At 43.9% G+C, this 17,732-nt stretch overlaps 1 protein-coding gene across 1 annotated transcript in view; it reads left to right on the top strand.

Annotated features, from left to right (window-relative positions):
- The window catches only part of ADCY3 (adenylate cyclase 3), a 335,432-nt gene that overhangs the window by 43,545 nt on the left and 274,155 nt on the right, over positions 1–17,732 (top strand). The window lies entirely within an intron of this gene.

Below are 17,732 nucleotides of genomic sequence, written 5' to 3'. Positions count from 1 at the left end.
CTACAGAATCACATTTTAGCACTTTCCCTGGGTTTCCCTTGCACAACTACTAATCTGGAATCAAACTGTTTGCTAAATAAATCTAGCCACAAAGGTCCTCGTTTGAAACATGAACATCTTTTAAAACATAGCAGCCGTAATTGTATTTGTCAAAAAAGATAAGTATGAAGGATGGTTACCCAGCACTAGCTTTTCAGATCACAAAAATATTGAAAGGGGTCACAAGCCATGTACTTTTAGAAACTCCTCCTACACTCCAGCATGAATCATTGAAGAAGCAGACACGCGTTGATGAGGTGGTTGGAGTGAATATGAGAGTGGCTGGATACGGAGGTACATGGGTGTGTGCATGAGTCAATTAAAGCATGAATTGGTAATGCGTCAGTGGGGGTATGAGAAGCCGGGTGGGCTAGAGGATTAATAGATGGGGTTCTAGATGGATAGGTTGGTGGATGAGAGAAAAGGGTGGTGAAATTTTGGATGAGTAAGCAGGTAGATGCATAAGTAGGTGAAGAGGGAATTAGTTGTCTAACATATAAATGAATGGTGAAAGAGCATGTGGATGATGGGAGAAGGGATGGAGAGAAAACATTTGGAAGCAGGCATAGTCAATTGCATTGGTGAGTGGTGCGTTTTAGGCTCCCAGTTCCCTGAGCGTGGAATGTTGACGAGGTGTGGAATGTGATGATGTCTGGATGACAGAGAGTGGCAGGGAGGCGTGGACAGGAGAAAGAGGAAATGGCTGGTCAGCTGGAGATGTGAACATTATAAGCTAATAAAAGAAGATTAACAAATAAAGAAGACGTGTGAGAAGTATCTTTACAGTGTGCTTTAATAAGTGGCTTTTAGGCGGGGTAATGCCTTAGTGTGTGATTAGACCAGTTAGTTTCCATTCCATCTTCATGCACCGCTACCCCTTCTCTTGAGTTCTAATTTGGATTCAGGGATCAAACTAACAAAACAACACCAATGTAATGTATTATGGGCTCCAGCTACAGCAGTAGTAATTAGCACTTAAAAACATACAAGTTTTAGCATATAATGCAAACTGAGGCAGAACACCACCCCATTTGTCAGTGGGAAGAGTTTGTAACACAATTTAAGTAACGTGGTGAGATTTTAAATGTACAGTATTGTGTGCTTCCTTGCTGCTGCTGACTTGTATTTTTGACTGCTCTCTCCAGCTGTATTTGTCTTTTCCCGAATGATGCTTCGACTGCCAGTGGTGTACCTGCATAGCACTCATGATGCTGTTTGTTGCCTTAAATATAGCAACATGCCACTTGAAGTCCCCACGGGTCTACTTGTGTCAGAACAGGTCTTCTCTTCCTGCCTTCACAGTTCAGTAGCTGTGAAAGTTATGTGCTTATGCCTCTGAGACTTCTCGACATGACCGCTCCATAGCGGCAGTCCAGCGCTGTCATCTCCGGCTTTTACCAGCATCACAAAGATAGCAAATAATATGGTTGATGCAAAGCTGCCATCAGAATGAGCCACTGTGGATGACTAAAGTGCCAGTGATCTGACACACAAAAGTGGGCTCACACCTAGGCATTCAGTCTGAAAAACTCTTTGCACGGATAATCCAAAGTAGACTGGAGAATTCACCTTGCTAAATATCTGGCATCTCATACATGCCCTAACTCAAATGTCATGTGCCTAGCACCACGCTCTCAAGAGCTAATTGCCTCAGACAGAATTAACAGGCTTGACTTATTTACTTACTAGGTCATCTAAAGATGTTTTATTATTCATGCAAAGAAACCCTTCACCCATAAGATTTTTTAGGTCGAGCCTAGGCATTGCGCATGCGCTGTCCGCAAGACCTGCTGTATTCAGTATATAGAGTGAAATCATGCCCAGTGCTTGCCATTGGTTCACTCCTGCATTGCTCTTCTTTCCTGGCTCTTACTGGTTGGCGCTCCCGATACATCCTTTCTGTTTTATACTGAGGAGCATCAGCCAACTACCCCCTTTCATGTTTACAACACGGGCGCTGCGATTTATCTTTCAGCACGGCGCCTGCTTTTATGTTTACAACAGCAATAGATCTAAGAACAAGATCTATTGCATTGCAAATGCTTGTTTTTAAATCTCATCTCTAGCTAATTTATTTGTATAGTTAAGTGCCTGCTATTGACAGCATCAAGCACTTTTATAATTATTACCTGAAGCAACAGCAATGTAAAAACTAGGATGAGGTGAACATTTCCTTCAGTATCAACTTAGGGAGTTGGAAAAATTGGCGTTCATTCAGAAGCGCATCACTTTCACAAAGGGTTTTCAGGAATCAAATATCTCCCATATGTCAAAAATTCCTCACTCTCGCTGAACATTTTGCTGTCTCATGTGCTCAAACCATCCACAATGCAGACTTGTCAACTCATAAATTCATCATCGCATTTAAGGTCAATGTGTCCCATTTTTCAGTTCTTTATGGTTGCTATGCGCATGTCAATTTGTACCCCAACCTTGTTGACAGTGTAATAATGGGGACTGTACCACAAGTACAGAAGTAGTTAAACACCGGTTTAACTACTACTGTACCGCAAGTATAGTAGTAGTTAAACTCTACTTTGTGACATAGGAGCAAGGTGTGGATCCAAAGTCTTTACCTCCATTCCATCATCCTTTCTGAACATCACAGTTTCCTTCAACCTTTCACTACACCACACATCTGCTCTGTGTTATGATATATCCCCTCCACGCAGAGCATCATACATTACGTTGAGGGCATGCAAAACAGACATTGTCATTTCATATTTTAAAAACTTGTTCTTGCTGACTCCTGTGAGTTTAGTGGTCTAGGGGCTGCAGTCTTTTCAAACCCACACTTGCCAGTACGCAAAAAAAACTTTCGCTGCGGCTCTCCAATCTGAAGTTGGCACATACGCACTTGAAAATTTAGATAGCTCCTGGGCTCGTAGCGGGTATATATATTTGCATGTATGTATGTATGAATGTATCCTTCTTTGGTTTAAGAAGTGTTTTTTTACAAAAATAGGTCAGACTGGTTTATACTGCAGTGAACCAGATGTCAGGAAGTAGGCTGAGAACAGGATAAGCTTTTTAAATCCAAAAGAACATTAGGCAGCTGGAACAGAATTTGTGTGTAATCTCAAACATTTTTAGGTGCATTTGGACATTTTTAAGGGCTCAGATTTACCATGAAAATGGTGTTTGTAAAAACAGACTTCTTGAAAAAATGAAGGGCAGTTATCTCTTTTTGAGAACAGAGGTGGCTCGTACACAACTAGCATTTTTTCAAATAAACAAACACTTCAACAATTTTCAGGACAATGTTTGGAAAATTATTGAGACCGCAAATTCATGTAGATGACGCCCAATTACTTATCAATACACGTGAAGATGGGAACAGGTTGGATTGCAAACTAAAGGCTTTGATCAGATGAGAAGGTGATGGATCAGGTTTCTACTTCCAGCTTTTAGACTACTCAAAACATGGAAATGCCATTCAGTATACTCTAGTTCCTGATGCACATGTCTCATTATCTTCACCTCTCGGAATCACCAACATCTTCTTAGATAAATTGCAAGTACAATATACTTGATACCATAACATTTACAGTTGACCAAACTGAGCCCAAACTGCTTCAAATACTTCTACTAACTGATCATAAAAGTGCACACAACCCAGAAGAACCTTGCCTGCCTCATACTTAATGATCAGAGTAGCCTAGAACATCCAGACATGCATATTTGAGAAGTAATTTACCTTTCTCTGTATCCTTAACCTTATTTGATGGTATGTGTTTAAGGAGCTTAGCAATCACCACAAAACTGTAGCTTGTTATAAAGTCCCTACAGAGGGAGACTGGAGAGAGCTACAGCACAATAAGTTCTTTGAAGTACTGTAAAAGTGGTACTCCGGTAGGGATCACATTTTTGTTAAGGGTAATTCATTCCGTTCTCCGTTTCACTAAAATGTTAACCTTCTATCTGAATTTGACTATAGCTTCAGTTTTCCAAGTTGGCCGTGTCTCATTAAGACCATAGGATTTACCCCCACCATCATGGATTTATTTTCTGAATAGGGATCAGAAATATTACTTCTGGCCTCACAGAACACAAGCTAAATCTGTGAATTTTGTTTTAGGGCCAACAAGTTTTATCAGCGCTGCTTTTTACTTCATGTCCGTTTGACCACCTCAAGTTAGCGTCTATGTATCTCAAATATAAAGATATATATATTTTTTTCCTTTTTTTTTTTTTTACTGAGAAAACCAAAGGCTAAAGTGAGGTTATAGTTGGGTATGACAATATCTTACTTTGCATTTAAAAAAACCTCAGGAATTCACTGTAAAAACAAAGGTTAAAGGGACATTATAGTAAGGTGAAAATTTCAGGTAAAACATACCATTTTAAATTAACACAACCACTGAAATTCACCAATCGTAACTATTTCAAGTAACTGTAACTCAAGCCCTAAAGTAACCATAACTTGCGCCCCCGCCATGCACTGTGTTTTCATCAATGATGTAATTTCATATGTTGCAGTCATGTTATCAATGATGTCATAAAACATGTCACAAGTGATGTAATATGGGAGGTAATTAGATGCGCATGGTGAGAGCATAAGTTATAGTTACTTGAGATAACTATAGCTGGCAAGTTTTAATGACTTTTATAGTTTATGATGTTACGTTTAAGCTGAATTTTCACCTAACTATAACATTACATTAACCTTCTTTTCAGTGAATTTCTAGATTTTTGTTTAGGTTGAGTAATATTAGAATACCCTACATAACTATACCTACACCTCAAAGGATGTGTACGGCGTGGTGTTGGCCACAGGGCCTGGTCTGGCCTAAGGCCAGGCCCTGCACTGAACCCCTGCTGCACACAGCCTAAGGCTGTGAGAAGCGTGGGGTTGACTTTGCCCAGGCCCGGCACCCAGTCCCTTGGGAAACCAACCCCAGCCAAGCTCGGTGTCGGGTTGGCCGCAGGACTGTGCTTCCAGCCAGATCCTGCGCCCAACCACCTTCCTACGGGCAGCCACACATTGCCTTTGGCTGTGCATGGCATGAGTTAGCAGCAGGGCCAATTGGCCATATGGGGCCAGCCTACTATAGACACTCACTTCCCCCTTTTTTTTAAAATGGATTTCCCATGTCTGTGGGACTCTTGGTGGAGCCAGCACAGCCCCTGCGCTGTAGTCGGACTCTCGCTGGAGCAGAGAGGTACTGCTGGCTCCCACAAAGGTTCCACAGGATTGTGGCAACGTTAATAAAACATTTTTTTTTATTTTGCCCCGGATGACAGAGACCTCTCCTCAAGGAGGTCAGGATACCCCTACCCAGTCCCCTTAGACCTTATTGTTTTTACTTTTCAGTTTACAGGGACTGGGTCTCCTTGTCCTGAAATGGCGTCTGAAGCATTTTTCCTCATGTTGCCATGAGCCAATTAGAGGGCGAGCTCCAGCGGAACTTGCAGGAGTGTCTAGTTTCCACAGGAGCAAGATGGCCAACGGGAAAAGAGGCCCTCTTGGTCAATCAGATTGCTCCATTAGTTAAAGTTTCCTGCTAACAGGACTCCCATGAAATTGAAAATTGCATGATGAAATTCTGTTTTGGGGCCGCCCTTTTTTCTCAGCTCCCGCTTTACAAATCACCCTCAAAGTTTCAAGGAAGGAGTTAAAGTGGATGAACTGTTTTTAAAAAAAAGTTTTGTGCAGATTCGTCAAACTGTGCCAAAGTTATTAGCAAACCAAAAACACTCTTCCTATGGTTACTCTGTCCTAACTATAACTTCACAGTGATGAACGCCACTGTGGTGTATATGTGCGTGTATGTGTGTATGTATGTATGTATATATATGTATGTGATCAAGGCCCAAGGTGGGGCTGAAACGCGTCATGGCGGCATTGTGTGTTTGAAATAAACAAAATTTGCACCAAACTGTGGTCCGTATCCGTTGTCCGTGAGGAGGCAGTAGCGGAGTTCCTGGGATATCTATATATATATATATCTCCCAAACTTTCAGGATAGGAGCTGACCTGGATAGACTTTATTTGGGGAGAATTTCGCGAAGATTCATCAAATGACGCCAAAGTTATTAGCAAATCAAAAAATGCTTTTCCTATGGAAACTAGGTTGTAACTATAACTACCTACTGGCGACCGCATTTCTATGGCTTTTTTCACATAAAGCAATAGTGGGTGAGAGTTTTTTTGCCCAATTGGGTTTCGGATCCGCGGGTACCCGCAGATTTGCGTTCCTAAGTAATTATACATTTCTTTCTTTAATAACACCCAAACTACTGAACTGATTTATACCAAATTCTGAAAAGCTGCTTTCTGGATCAATGTCTAGCATTCTGCCAAATTTAGTAAAACTCTGTTCAGCGGTTTGGGCTGTACTTGTGTTCAAAAAATGCCAAATTCCCCATAGACACGGCATGGAGAAAAAGCCTTTTGGAACCCACGTCTTTTTCTCTGCTCTGCTTGACCAATCACCCTGAAACTTTCCAAACCACAGCTAAAGTAACTGTGCCACTAGTTCTGAACATTTTGTGAAGGTTCATCAAACGGCACCAAAGTTATTAGCAAAACAAAAAAACCTTTGTCTTTAGGAAAAGTTGGTCCTAACTATAACTATAAGTAGAGAGAGAGAGAGAGAGGAGGGTGTGTGTGTGTGTGTGTGTGTGTGTGTGTGTACACATATACATATCTTCAAAGTGCGTATATGTGAAATTAAATGCAGTAAAACTAAACTTACCGACTTATTTTGTCAATATTTTGGCCATCAGTGTTTTTGCTATGTTTCTTTTCTAGCACAGTATTAGGTACTTGGTACTTGTAGTTAACGTATTTGCATTATCAAAGACTCCATCATACGGACATCCAGGCTTAAGATCAGCTCGTTTAGCTGTTTGAATGTTGCGAAGGTGTAAAACCTCTAGGAGAGAGGAGGGCCATTAGGAATACACCAGAATCTCTTGATGGTCTGTGTCATATACTCCTCGAAAAGCCATCAATGTATTCTATCCTTGATGGAATAAGAGTAGTAATAGCTGCCATAGCCTGATAAACAGCTTAATAATGTTCGTATTTTTCGTCTGAGTCATGGTCAATGTACAATAAAATTTGAACTTAGCTGTTGTGGACCAAACTTAATGGACATGATTCTCAATTGATAAAATGAGAAAACCACAACTTTTAAGACTACCATTGGCACTTATGAAGCAATTGTTCATGGATAAGCCAACCCTGTTTTCCCCCAGCCCTCCTCTGGTTCCTCTGCTTTCCTAATAATTTTGAGGTGCACCTATTGTGGTGTCTGCTACCGCCACAGAGAGGCAAGTAACATTTTCTGAATGTATGTGGTGCACCAGGTGGATCTGTGGGGGCCTCTGGTTGCTGCCTCACACTATGTGGAGGTGTAACCCCTCGGGAAGCCAATCACTAACCCAGAACTGGAGCTTATTAGCTTGGAGGGTAAGAATAAAAGTGAGGTGAGCAGTGGGAAACAAAGCACGCCAGAGCTTCTCTGGAACCAAAACTTAAGGTTGGCCTGAAAGAGCAAGCACCAAGAAAGCGGAATTTGGTCTGCATAGGGGCACAAGAAGGTAAGCCTCGTTGAGTTCCTACAAGTGAGCTCTAAACTGGGTGCTGGCATTCCCTCTCAGGCCAGAAACGAGTGCGGCCTACCCATCGCAGATGGCGGAGGATTGTATGTCTGATGACCAGAAAATATGCATCCCCCATTATAGGAAAATCTTTTCCACTGTGAATTTTGAATATTTTATTTCTTTAGAGTTTGCCTCTAGTAGTGCAATTCAGAGTGTGTACTCCAAGTATGAAGTTGACTGTGAAGCACTCAATATTCTATGTTCATAGTACGTTTACACTACTGTTCCTAGTTTTTCACTGAGTATCAGGAAAATAGTAACAAGACATGTCCTTAGTGAGGAATTTCTTAAATCATTCTCCCCCGTCCTATCAGAAACTTGAACCTCCGGCTTTTCCAGCCTGACGACTGTATCTTGGGTGACTCTTTACACACTTCCCCTTCACCTAACTATCTGGTCAGAGTTCCTAGTACCCTATGTAATTACTTGGAGGCTGTTTTCTTTATCTCACAATCAGTCACATTCATCAGAAAATGCCAGTTTTAATGCATTTATTTCTTGTTTAGCTTTACCATAATTCTTTGCTTTCTTAAAAAACAAACTTAATTATAATTTTTTTAAAAACATACAATTAGCCAACAATTATTCAGCTATTTTAATAGTTCAAAACACAGACACTGTCGGGAATTCCATCTTGATATCAACTCCACGCGGCTCCTTTGAGCTAGACTTTAACTGCTTGTCTCGGCTAACCAGGAAGCTAAAGCAAGGTTTGCAGGCCAACTCACAATATCAGACTAAATACCAAATATCCTGGTGAGTAGGGATCATGTGCAGCGTCACCTTTGCTATTGATAACTGGTTCCTATAGCTTGACAGATTTGGGAAAAAAGTGTGACGTCATTAGTGTTACTATATAAATATTAGCAGCTACTGGCTTGTCAAGATATGCAGGATGTAAGCTAGAAAGTGACTACTGAATGGGTGAGGAGTTGGGTGCTGGGGTGGGCGATAAACTCCGCTCTGCCGGCAGAGTTCGAGGAGTTTTCCCACTCATCATTACACCTGTAACACGAAATTCCGGCAAAACTCGGCCAACCGCGACATGGCTAAGTTTTTTCTCGTGCGCAACTCTGCAAAGTTAAATTGCTGAGCGCAAGTGAGAATTTGCATCCCCTAGCGTGATTTTTGGGCACTAGGGATTGGCCACCCGGAAAGATTTTCTCAAAATTGCTGCTCAAGCCGAAAGTCTATTCGAGCGGCAGAAAGAAGGACCCTCTGGTGTGCCGCATTGTGCGGTCCGCACTGATTTTATTGTGTGGAACAAGCTCTCTGTGCTAAAAATCAGCGCGAGCAGCACATTTCCACAGCTCGCAGAACTTTGCCAGAATCTTGCGGATTTTTATGTAACTCCGTGGGAATTCGCGAGTTCCAATCACGCCTAGTTAGCTGGGGAACAAGGAGGAGGAGCAGGATATGAAAGGTTCATTGCATTCTTCGTTTGCTCATCCGCTGTTTCTTGGCTCGGACACATTTTGTACTAAAATGTTACCACTAGTTCTGGTGGTGTCTGGCGGTGGTGTGGTCCGGGGGAGAGGGGTGGGTGTTGGGGGGGGGAGGGGTTTTTTCTTGATAGATGATGTATGAATAGCTCTCCATTGTTCCTCTATATGGCAAAAATGTCAAGAGTTGTTGCTATTTACTATGTGGCAGATCTCCTGGGTTTACAGGGGCCTGCAGCCCTTGCCTTCTTGATCAATAAAAAGTGTTGTTAAAAAAAAAATGTTACCACTAGCCAGATAGACTGGGGCTCTCATTGTACTGACGTCACTTGTGCAATATTATTGTGAATTTCTCCAGGGCTCTGACCACTCTTTTTGCTTTGTGGAGGGGAAAGCCCGCTATGTGAAAGTCTGTAAGCTATCTACTGTACCAGGCAGAAGTGACATCTCAAGGTGACAGATATGTCACTACTGATTAATTTCCCTGAGCATCTTTGACTTAGTCCAGGCGAAGATGTAACTTATTGCTGACATTTTACAAGAAACATTCATTCATTGAAAAAAATCGTTTTGGGAATCAGGCAGTGGATTGCTAGAAATGTGAGTATTTCTTCTGATCCCCATCATCCAGGGTTCCACGTCAGTGTATCAGAGGGGGCTGCTTAGGCGCCCCTGAGCCTTCAATACACACCAATATAGTGTATCTGGCAGGGGTCAGCTTCTCAGGTGCAGCAGGTGTTGCATCAGGGCTGTTTCTGGTGTGCTATGGATCTCTTCATGTGTGTACTCTTTCCAATGTAGACTTATTCCAAGGATGTTTATAACCCTTTTTGCCTCTGCTACGGACAGTGGCCCGCATAATGGTGGTAAGTACCATAGACAATTCTACAATACCACTCAGCCCTTTAGTGCCCAGATCCTCTGTGCCAGCTCTTTTAACATTTGCGAGAGACCAATGGCATCTGCATCAGTTCTTTATTTTGCTGCCTTTGTGCTATTTCTAAAACCATCAATTGTCTAGTTTTTATCAGAATTTCCCAAAGTGTTCACACAAACAATATAAGTTTACCAGGTGACTCCATGCCATCAGGACCACCACTTCCAGCCAGTTTTTCTGTGTCACTTTGAAGACAATTGAAATTTAGAACTTCCGTCGCCTTGCCTTATTTGGAATCCAGCAGGACAAAAACCCCCAGTATGCAATGGGCTCTGAAATCAGAGGTCAGGACATGACAGGGAGACCTCTAGTAACCTTATATCCGTATTCTTACTTTGCAACACCAGCCTTTCCCCCGGAAGGGGTGGGGTCATGCATGTGGTGCCACACACCCAAGGAAGGTTCTTGGCACTGCTCCTGGCCGGCCTGTGGTGCGGTATGGTGTTAGGAGCGGAGAGATGCATTTCACTGGTGGAATATCAGGATTCCTGGAAGGAAAGAGCTCTGCACGCACTCTGCCAGAAGCTTGGACAGGAGCCCAATGCTCAATGCCAGGTCCTTGAGATATATCTGTGAGTTATCTATGTGGCTTCAGATGGCCTCGTGCCCAAGCACTCATTAGAAAGATCACTGTGAGATTGGAGCACGACGCCTCTCCGCATTTTAACTTCTTGGAAGCAGAGGCAGAGTTTCACGAAACTCACCCGCTGCCACCTAAAAAATCTACATTTTGAGAATTTCTGCCTTCGTCTTCTAGTGCGTGCTCATTTTCACGTCCCCTGCACTGTTCCTTTTCTGGTTTGTTGTCTCAGTGGAGAGTCTGCCAATGCCCTTCAAGACCATGGTACTAGTACCATCCTACCAAGGACATACACAGCTCACTGGACCACTAATTGGTAGAAAAATACTAAATGTTATGCTTGGTCTAGGGGATGACACCTCTCCATTAACCCCTCTCCCAAACCAACTCCCTTAAAGAGAAAATTCCCATCTTCCAAACAAGTGCAAAACATTTTAAGACATTTTGTGGTAACAAAGATAACAGGATGGTATGTTGTGTGTATGTTTAAAGCGCACCATCACCTGCTGTGTTATACTGGCGCTGAGCAGGGTTGTGTGCCTAGCCTTGCCTAGACAAATATACACAACAAACACAATTGCCAATACTGATAATACTTCCAACAATACTTTAAAGGTGCATAGAAATGAAATCCATGAAACCTATTTGTTATTTAAATTCTTTCAAATGTATTCCAAACAATCTTAGAAGACTTTACATTTTCTAGTAAATCTTTTCAAAAACTATTTATCATTTTTTTTTTAAACGACATATAAGAACATTACAAAACCTTCTGTACACTAGACATAAACAACCCATTCAGACCCATTTATACCCGATACCGAACTCCAGCCAAACATACACGAAACCTGGCTACCTAGAATTGTTTACTAATCTTTTTTCAGTGCCAGGTATCTAAAACCCAAACAACCAAAAGCTCCAGAAATTATCTTTCAAGTGCACTTCTCACCTAATTAAACATCAATTTTACAGTGCACAAAAACAAATATGGTCTACAATGGTTTGTTTGGCACACCCACAACACAAAAAAGGCCTGGGGCAGGGCAGGGCAGGACAGTCAGCTTCTTGTAGAACTCAAGAAGAGGGGAGGAGGCTCTGATGTTAAGCGGAGGTGGTTTGCACACTTTAGGAGCGATGTACGAAACAGCCCAAGTTCTGTGTACACATGGAACGTGTTGCATGCATAGACACATTTTTTATTAAACCAGACAGAAATCAGGTTTGTAAAAGCAAATTATAAGGGATTCTTCATGGAAACCTGAAGAAGGGGTCTGCTAATAGTAACAACTAAATAGTTTGGAGAAAGATAAGTTGCGAGGCCTAAGGAGGAATGATGTATTCAGTGAAACATTTATGGAAAGCATAGTTGGATTCGACTGACTGGGTCTGTGCTGGCAGTTTTGTCTATTAATACACAAAGCACGCTTCAAATGAGTCCCATTTATTTGGGAAGTCATGAGCTACAGTGCATAGGCAATGCTGTTTATCTCTCAAAAGGAAGATGAAAGGAGGCATTTAGAAAAATTGTGCATGCACCTTTTTGGTATAGAAAGGTAACTCATCATTACAAAACATAGTGACCCAACCAACACCTGTGAGACCCCGCCTCCTAAAAGCCCCAGGTACAGTGCACCCACCACCCCAAAGTACAATCAGAATACTGAGCTTCCAGGGCCACCAGCCAACCAGTGGTTACACAATGACCCGTGTCACCCTTCAAGCCATGGACACGGAACCAATGTGTAATGTCAGAATCTACAAGAGGGTGAAGACCTGAGACCTCATTTGTTGTGTCTGCATGGCCTAGTAATAACCATCGTTGAGGGTTAAAATCCAGTGGGAACATCCTTGGATGGTTTAACAAGAGACAAGTGGTAATGTGCCCCCTCAACAGCAGCTTCTGGGCTTGCTTGCTTCTGAAAGTGTTTACATCATGTTGATTTTACTTTTGCTCTGCGCTGCTGGAATACTTCTAATTTTTAAGATGATTTCACATGCGTTCTTTTTTTTGTTTTTCTGTTTTTATTGGTTTTTCTGCAATGCATGATATAACGTACAACAGCATTCTTTGGCTTACATGCGACAATACATTGTCATAATAGCTCTTTTTCTTAACATATGACAAAGAGCAATGGATGAATCAGGTAAGGGGGGGAGAAGACATCCTAAACATGTATGGCATTTTACTGAAGGCAAAGATGGACGGACTCATGCAGCAGATCTATAGGGGTCAATGAGGGGTAGAGGGGGGCGTCAGCAGCATCCTGTTCAAGAGTATGAGGGTAGTCACGTATGGGTTGCCAGAAATGGACGGGGTGTCATGTCGGGGGCTGAAGGAAAGCGTAGTCCGCACTGACGCGGTCACAGTGTGACGTGTTTGAGCCAGCCAGCAGGGTAGGAGGTTAGTGCTTGCCCCAATGTGTTGCGATCTCACGTTTCACCAACTGTAAGGCCATTGAGGCAAGTCTGCGTGCTGATCGGGGAGAGCTGGCAGTGTGGCCCATGAGTGCCATTGCTGGCTCTAGTTGAAATGTAATATTTAGTATTTTTGTAGTATGTGAGTAGATGGAGCTCCAATACAGGGAAATGGTCGGACATGTCCATGTGCAGTGGGCAAAGTCCGCGCGGAAGCCTTGCATTTGGGGAAGCATTTTGTTCTATTGGTATCATACTTGGCGATTTCCAACGAGGTGAGGGAAGTTCGGTGTAAAAACATCAAATTTAACAGTTTGTGTCTGTGATTGAGCGATATTTTCTGAACTTGTGTGCAGCAATAAGACCACATTTTGTCTGTTACGGGAATACCAAGGTCGCGTGCCCAGGCCTCTCGCACTCGAAGAGTTGTGTCCGGTTTCAACACCAGGCACTTGCGGTAGAGTCTGGATGTCAAGCAGGCACCCTCTGCATCAGATATTACCAGTGTTAATGGTAGGAACTCTTCCGGCACGAGAGGGTAGCTGGGCAGTTGGGATGGGAGGGTGGCATATAGTTGCTGGAATATAAAGTGATGCACATATGGTATATCGTGGAACCGGGAATTGCCAGTGATTTGCAGTGCTTGGCCATTGGGGAAAAGATCCCCTATGGTTTGGATGTTATAGTGAAGTCGTGTGCGCTGTATGAGTGGTTCACCTGTAAGTGGGAGCCATGGATTGTTTTTCAATGGGAGAGCCGAAGAATAGAGTGGGCCACTGCCCAGCCTACAGCGAAGTGTACACCAGGCCTAGCAGGTCATGGACACTGTCATAATGTCCACAGTGTCTAATGGTATCCCTCTAGGTAGGATGGCCGTGTGTGGAAGAACCCGCAACTGATCCAGTTCTGGATTCAGGTATGGAATGCGTGCTTCCGGATGGTACCAGCGATGCGTATAATGGCACTGGGCTACCAGATAATATAGTTGGAAGTCGGGCACTCCCCGTCCGCCATGTTCGTATTGTAATGTCAGAGTGTCCAAGCGCACGCAAGGTCGGCAGCCTGCTCAAATCAGACAGAGGGGGTGACTGCGCAAGGTTCGAATAAAGGAGTTCGAGAGCGGTATTGGGATATTTAGGAAGAGGTGTAGAAACTAGGGGAGCACAATCATTTTAATGATAGCCACCCGGCCAGCCATTGAGAGCGGCAGTTTAATTCACCTCCAGACTTGCACCTCCAGGTTCGCCGCCACTGCAGTCCCATAATTTAACTGCAGTATTTGGTGCTTGTCCCTGTGTAGTTGAATGCCAAGGTATCTGGTATGTCCCTCCATCCATATCCATTTAAGAGGATGCCCGGTCAAGATTGGTTGGGTAGCGTCTGTGAGTAGGAAAAGCTCAGACTTGGCCCAGTTAATCTTGAAGCCTGAGAGGTCACCAAATTGCACTATTTCCTTTACCAAGGGGGGACAAGTTGTCGGCAGGGTGCCTTATAAAACGAAGGATGTTGTCGGTGTATAATAAAAAGAAGCGAGGGTCCCTGTTCGAGTTGGAGCCCTCGGTGAGGGTGTCTGGTCCTCATATGTTGTATAAAAGGGTCCATTATAATAATGAAAAGTGAAGGGGATAAGGGGCAGCCCTGACGTGTTCCTCTGGTAATAGAGAAGGGTTCAGTTAGTGATCCATTGATTAGTATGCGAGCCAGTGGTTCAGAGTATAGCAACATAATCAAGGACCGAAAGGGAGGGGGATCCCGAGCTTCCTCAAAACTGCTGTCAGGAATGGCCATTCAAGAGAGTCACATGCCTTTTTCGGCATCCAAAAGGGCCACTGCCGCAAGTATGATCGGCAATATCCTGTGAGGGACAGCAAACAGTGTGCGGAGATTGAGTGAGGTCGATCTGTGCTGTACTAAACCAGACTTCACTGGTGAGATTAGTTGTTCCATTTGAAGGACCAGCATGGTTGCCAGGGCCTTGGCGAATATTTTATTATTGAGATTAAGGAGCAAGAGGGGCCTGTAAGAAACGCAGAGTGTGGGGCCCTTACCAGGTTTTAATAGAGTAAGCACTGCTTCTCGCAAAGTGGGTGGTAACAGATCGGAGGACAAAGCCCCATTCTACAATTTCAAAAGCTGCAGTGCTAGGTGCTCTTTAAAGGTCTTGTAGAAGGCGCCAGTGAGGCCATCAAGTCCAGGTGCTTTAGAGCTATCAAGTGCGTTGATGGCTTCCTTAATCTCGTCAAGTGTGAGGGGCTCTCAGAGAAACTGCAGTTGACCGTCAGCCAGCCAAACTATTGCTACATCCTCTAAATATGAAGGAACTTTCGGAGGGGGTTCTACTCCACAAATGTAGGCCTTAAAGGCCTCCCAGAGCGTGGCTTGTGTAATGACAGTGCTAGTGTTGATTGTAAAGTACTCTACTACTTCCACTAGCATTTCTTCCTTTAATGCCTGATCATGGAGGGCGTCGTTAGGGAATCACCAGTGCTTTTCGGCTTCACAGCCATATGGGATAGTGTGGTGTAATAGGACCGGGCTATGGTTGCAGTCGGACCATATACATTCAACAACAGGACTTGCTTATCAGCAAGTAAACCGTGAAAGATAATAGAGCGACCTTCTACGTCAGAGTGAAATGTGTTTACGTGTAAAGGGATGCATTTGTGTATAATGAACACGCCCCTTGAATACGAACTATAGGAGAAAAATAGCGGTGCGTGTCCCAGGACTTAGCAAATACTGGATAAGAGGCAGGGAGTAGGTGCGTTTTTTGCAGGAAAGCTATTTTGACACCATGGCTGCTTAAGTATGCCAAAACATGCTTGCCCTTACATGGGTTATTAATACCACAAACATTCCAGGTAATGCAGGATATCTCCAGTGGTTTAGTTAAGTCACGTGTTGAAGTGAAAATGCGATTAGGGACAAAGTATGTGCGTGAATACAGTAACTGAAGCAGGGGCTAATAGGGTTATTTTGTGGTGTCGTAGGAATTTAAAATAGGCACAAGGAAAAAATGTACACATCATCCATCCCAAAACATACAGATATTCCCCTCTCACACTAGATACATAAACATCCAGTAAATCCCAACCTTTAGAAACAAGCAACAAAGAAACCACAAACTTCTAATCATGGTGTACACCAATGGGGTTCAGAGGCGACCCAGCAGGCAGCGGCCACGTTGTAAGAGAAATGGGAACATAGAATAACAAATTTGTATCACCAATCACAGTTGGTAATGGTGGAGGGAGGTAAAGAGCACTGCAGTTACGGACCCTCCACACGTGTAGCACCTGTGCAGTTTCGGGCAATCACAACGTTCAAGTTTCCTGGGTTAATATGCAGCATAAGAAGTGCGGTCAGTCATCAATCCAGCACTGGGGAGCCCCTTGGATGGGCAGGAGAGCCATTTGGTAGTTTCTTGCAGAAGAAAGCAATGTCTGCAGGGGATTCGAAGATGTTGGGCTTCCCATTGTAGTTGATTTTCAAACGGGCCGGATATCGCATTGCATACTGTATGTTCAGCTTGCGCAGAGTGTTCTTCACTTCACCAAATTTGCGTCTAGCTTCCTGGACCATGGGGGTAAATTTGGGTAAATGGAAATTACAGATCCTTGGCATTATAGCTCACCGCATTCCCCGGCCAGGCGTAGAGGAAGCAGCATCTCTAACTTTGTAATTAAGGAGCTGCGCAAGGAGGAAGCGCGGTAGAAGCTGGATCAGTCAAACAGGTCTATTAGCAGGTGCTCAACAAAAGAGTCAGGTCTGCCCATGTTGGTGGTCTCAGCGATGCCTGAGATGCGGTTGTTGTAGCTTCTCGACCTGGCCTCTAAACCTCTAAATCTTTATTCTTGATGGCCACCTGTTTGAGAATACGTTCTACCTTCTCTAGGCACTTCTGGACTCTGGATGACATGTTTTCAAGGCCAGATATTCTTTCCTCTGCACCATCCAGTTACACCCCTTGACGATCAAGATGTTCTCCAAGTCTGTCCAGGCGATTTGTTAAGGTATGAAATCGGGCGTCCATGGCGCAGAAGCCCGCCTTCAGCTCGAGCATAATGGCTGCAGTTTCACTTAGCAGGGGCCTTCTCCACAGAAGTACCGATAGCCTCATCCACATCAGAGCTTGTACTCCCGCCCCTCTGCAGTCTGACTTGGTCAAATTGAAGCTCTCGCTTTTTTGGGTCTGTTTGACCCTTTGTTATCGGTGATGCCTAGAAGGTTGTTTGCACGTGGAGTGCAGGTAGGTGCCCAGTCTGCAACTGTCAATGTTCTCGTGCTACAGGTCGCACAGTGCGGTGTAGCGTTGTGAAGGCGGGTGGGTGGACAAGCAAATGGTGGCAGGGCCGTTGCTCAGGGCTGCGGAATGTGCACCGTTCACAGACAGTGGAGGAGAAGCATGGGCTGAAGCGGGGCAGACGCTGGGGACCTCGGGCAGTACTCACCAGGGGCCGCCGCGTGTAGCTGGGCACCTGCACTGGCTGCTGGACCCTGGGCAGCTCGTGTACTCTGCGGCGGGCCCACCGGCATCGCAGGACAGCTACGCTTCTTGTGCCTGATGAGCTCCCCAGAATAAACAAGCCAACAAGGAAGGATACACACCACCACAAATGCTTGTTTAAACACAGACATCTTTTTAAAACTATTTTTCATTGCGTTTCTGGATATTTTCTGGAATGAGCATATTTTTAACAATAATGAC

Source organism: Triturus cristatus, chromosome 6, assembly GCF_964204655.1.
Source record: "Triturus cristatus chromosome 6, aTriCri1.1, whole genome shotgun sequence".
Lineage (NCBI taxonomy): Eukaryota > Metazoa > Chordata > Amphibia > Caudata > Salamandridae > Triturus > Triturus cristatus.
This window is presented reverse-complemented; position numbering and strand designations above follow the sequence as displayed.